Source organism: Borostomias antarcticus (genome assembly GCF_949987555.1).
Source record: "Borostomias antarcticus genome assembly, chromosome: 9".
NCBI classification, from domain to species: Eukaryota; Metazoa; Chordata; class Actinopteri; order Stomiiformes; family Stomiidae; genus Borostomias; species Borostomias antarcticus.
In genome coordinates, this window is record NC_140242.1 from 28,018,448 (window position 1) to 28,023,447 (window position 5,000).

The following is a 5,000-nucleotide window of genomic DNA, read 5'->3' on the forward strand; positions in this document are numbered from 1 at the left end:
CGAAAATAATAATGACAATCACTACTATGATGACTGTAGCCTACTAAGAGACTCCACTAGCTGTGGAATCTGCATGTTCCCAGCCCAGCTGACTGCTTGGGACCGGGGGGGCTGGGTCTCCCGTCTCCACGCCCCCGGTTGTTGATCCATCTGCTGGAGGTACATTCCAGCACGCCGCGGCCCCAATCCAGCCGAGCGGGCCCATCCCTCCCCGGGCCACACCGGGGAGGTTGTTGTCTTTTCGCGCCTGTGTCAAAGTTTACCGCCGTGGGGGGAGGGGCCTCGGAGAGGTCCACAGCTGTTCCCGTCCCCGGCATCACCTGTTCCCTTGACTCCCTAATTTCCCTAAGGCCGCACACTCACTCTTGACCCCCCCCCCCCCCACACACACACACACACACACAAACACACACACACACTCCCAATGGCCTCTACTCCTCCCAACATTACACCTCTACACACTCAGTAAAACCCTAACTCCTAACCCCCTCCAACCACCCACCACTATGCAGCTCACATAGCGTAGCTCCAGGCTGTGTGCTACGCTAATCTCCCCCGGCTGACTACACCAGCCCTGAGGCACTGAATGGAGGCTGGAGAGCATGGAATTCCTGACAGGTGAGACACGGGGGAACGAGTCCGAGGTTTGCGTCTTCCTGAGGCCCGACGGAGTGAGTCACCAGAGACTTCCTGCCTCTAATAGACACGTACTAGTCCTTCATTCACGCACGTCTTCAGGTTGAGTCAGGTTCGAGTTTCTTCCCCCGATCTGGTGGGAAACGCACCCTGAACCCCTCTGCTTGGCTACACTGGTTAGATGATATCATCATAATATCATAACGACCTAAATTCTGGATCTTCTTGATTTCTGTGAAGATGTTGACTCTCAGCTGCAGAGTAAATACTGATGTCAGAACAGTACGTGCCTATCCTCCCACCTCCATCTCCACTGGCAATTTCATCACACGTGCTTTGAAACACCCACTTGTTTACTGTGTCGGTGTCTAATGAACCTGATTCACTATGTGGATCATTAGGATTGCGAGAATTTGTGACATCGGCAGCTTAAATCCTTAACAGTAATGGTCTACCGGTAACAACACGACAGATGGGAAATGAAGTTCAGCTGTACAGCAGAGCCAGACGCAGTGTGCAGTACTCGTTACAGTATCTGCCTGGATTTCCACGAGGAAGGATAACACATTAACAGTCTATAAAGTATGACTTTGATCAGGGAACTAATGTGTTTGTGTAGAAGCTGCAGGCGTCACCAGGGACGGACTCTCCCAGCCCCATGCCCCATGCCCCATGCGCGGGACCGAACCCTGGAAGCGGCTATCTCCGGCACTGAGAGATACCGTAATGGAGACGCCGGGACTTCAAAGACTCGTCCTCCGCCCTGCGTCCGAGCTCCCCTGAGCTCCCACAGCGCTGGCAACTCACCCAAACCGGTCTCGGGTTTGGGATGGGTTCCAGCGATCCTGTTGCGAACAGGTTATATCAGGACGAAGCCTGTACGGCTGTGTTGAAACAGTATTACAGGGCCTGTTATCAAGGAAAGACTGAACGAGGTAATGATGAAACGCTGTATTATAAGCACACTTTTGTGTAGAACTATAAGGGTGCTAAGCAGAGCAAAAAAACGCCCAAGCTGTTGCCCCTACGACGTTAAAGACGTCGCTGATGAAGAGAGCTGATGCAGGAAGCAGAGAGGAGGCAGTTCTTCGCCACGGCCGTCGTCGTGTTTCATCGTTACCGCTGGCCTTTCGTCCCGTCCAGACACTTTCTGACGCAACCCCTCGTTAAGAACGGAGACTCGCTTCCTCCGCACTTGACGTCCGCATCCATCCTGGGTCTTTATTGGGTTTGATTTCATCACTTCGGCCATTTGTTATTCAATTCAGAAGACGGGCCTTTTACTGTATTCGGAAAAGGGCACGGATTGAAATCTGTCGTGTCACCGCATCTAGCGCCAGGGCACAGCTATAAAACCACGCGCCGCGATAGCAGTGTTTACATTGTGACTCTGTTCAGTTCACAGCAGCAGCACACAGTAAAAACCCCTCGCTAATCTCTCTTCTCAAATGATTTCATCTCTAAAGCAAAGACAGATTAGGCCTCGGCGTGGGCTGGAGTAGTGTTTTCCTAGCTTGGGCCAAGTTAGCCAGACACCTACATCCAGCCACCCCCGACACCAGGCTAGCCCAGGCCAGACATGAGACCAGACTGGAACTGGGGCTAGGGCGGAGAGTCGGTTACACAACGGAGACCTGATGCAATCACTATGCTTCCACAGTGGGAGTTCCGGGAAACTGGGTGGGTGTAACGTGGAATGTCAGAAAAATACAGTTCTTCCCTCCCTTTCCCTCACCAACCCGGCCTGATACCAGGACCAAGCTCCTAGTCTGGACCCACACCAGAACCCAGCTCCTAGTCTGGACCCACACCAGAACCCAGCTCCTAGCCCGGCCCAACACCAGAACCCAGCTCCTAGTCTGGAACCCCACCAGAACCCAGCTCCTAGTCTGGACACACACCAGAACCCAACTCCTAGTCTGGCGCCGACACCAGAACCAAGCTCCTAGTCTGGACCCACACCAGAACCCAGCTCCTACACCGGCCCCGACACCAGAACCCAGATCCTAGTCTGGACCCACACCAGAACCCAGCTCCTAGTCTGGCTCCGACACCAGAACCCAGCTCCTAGTCTGGACCCACAACAGAACCCAGCTCCTAGTCTGGCCCTGACACCAGAACCCAGCTCCTAGTCTGGACCCACACCAGAACCCAGCTCCTAGTCTGGACCCACACCAGGACCCAGCTCCTAGTCTGGACCCACACCAGAACCCAGCTCCTAGCCCGGCCCCGACACCAGAACCCAGCTCCTAGTCTGGCCCTGACACCAGAACCCAGCTCCTAGTCTGGACCCACACCAGAACCCAGCTCCTAGTCTGGCCCCGACACCAGGACCCAGCTCCTAGTCTGGACCCGATACCAGAACCCAGCTCCTAGTCTGGACCCGACACCAGAACCCAGCTCCTAGTCTGGACCCACACCAGAACCCAGCTCCTAGCCCGGCCCGGCCACTGTCCCTCCAGTCCCCAGAGAGCTCCCTCTGCAGGTATCAGGTGAGAGTTGCGCTTCCCACAGTAGATGGAGACAACATCAATAGCAGGTCAACAACAACAACAGCAGGTCCAGGCCACGCCTGACAGAGCAGTAATAGGCTGACACAAGTGAAGGAACATTCACCTCAAACAATACAGCGAGAGAAACGAAACATATCAGCTCCCTCTCTCTCCCTCTGGGGGTACAGAGAACAGAGGGCGTTATGCAACTCGGTTGAACTCGCTCCCAGTCGGGGCCGGACTGGGTGAATATCTCCTGCCGGGAAATGTAGCCCCAGTCAGGCCACGAGCCGAGCCGACGCGGTGAGACGCGGCCGAACCTTCAGTTTCGTTTTGTTGACGGGAGGGGGGTGCTGCGTGATTTGTTGACGGGGGGCAGGCCATTCACCGCGGGCCAGGCCAGTTGGCGCGCCAGGCCACCGGGAAAATTCCCGGTGCTCCCGATGGCCAGTCCGCCCCTTCTCCCCGTCGAGTTTGAAACGGCTTATCGACGAGCAGAGCGGTGTGTGTCTCGCATCTCTGGGAAGGAGAGGAGACAAGCTGCTGTTCTGAAGCCTGGGTGTCTAGACGCAGGAGAGACTAAGAGCTGGAGATAATGGTCCCTCCTGTCTCAGCGTTGGGTGTGAGGGGGGCCATGGAAAGACTCTCAGAGTGTTATCAGACTGGGGGGCTGGAACACTCAATACTGACGCATTTACAGTAACGTTCATGAATGTGTACTGTCCCTGTAAAAAATAAATATATATATATTTTTTTATTTATTTATTAAAAACATAAAATAAAAAGGGAAATAAAATAAAATGAACGCAGCAAAGAAACCACCCAGCATGAAACGATTACGCCGGGACAATACAGCAGTCCGCTAACGTGTTGTTGAGCTGTGCTGAGCGGCAGTGTGTTAAAGAGACGGGGGGGCAGGGGGGGGGGGGCGTCCTGGCGAGGGAACAGCACATTGTTTTCATGTGGATGTTCCTGTCCTGGTGAACGCCCAGCTCATGTGTGCAGCTCTCACTGTCCGTGGGAGCGGCCAAGACTTTCCACCCTGGCAGGCCGGGATCAAAGAATCCGCCCCGACGGAGGAGAGCAGGATCAGGGTTCGGAGGGGGGAGACTACCCTGGGTATTGTCTCTCCCTGCCGTCAAGAGGCACGGCATTCAGCGTGATTTTATAGGCAGTGACAGTAAAATCTAAGTTCAAATATACAACCAATAACCCCGCCTCCCTCCACCAACACCCTGTATAAACGCCAAAGTCACAAGGGGCAAACGCTTGTGTTATAGTTATAGTTTGACTGCATGCCAGGAGGAGTCAGTGACATCAGTAACCCGCGAGAACACACAGCTACAGAACACGGTTGGGTAATTGGATACAAGGAGTGGGACACCATGGCTAATTCTGTGAGGCTACGCAGGGCTAGTTTCTATATTGCAGTGAATATAGCCCCCCCCCCCCCTCACACACACACACACACACACACACACACATGGAAGTCATAACCGGGGCAGAACTGAATCATTAGGCATGCCTTCACCAGTGAAAACATTGCTCTTCTGTGTCAGAAAAAAAATCACTCCCCGTAGCATTGTCCAATGAAGGAGCTTTTATCGTGGACCAGCTCGATTTCACCTCTCTCTCTGTCTCTATCTCTCTCTCTCTGTCTCTCTCTATCTCTCTCTCTCTCTCTGTCTCTCTCTCTCTGTCTCTATCTCTCCCTCTCTGTCTCTCTCTATCTCTCTCTCTCTCTCTCTCTCTCTCCCTCTCTCTCTCTCTCTCTCTCTCTCTCTCTCTCTCCCTCTCTCTCTCTCTCTCTGTCTCTCTCTCTCTCCCTCCCTCTCTCTCTCTCTGTCTCTATCTCTCTCTGTCTCTCTCTCT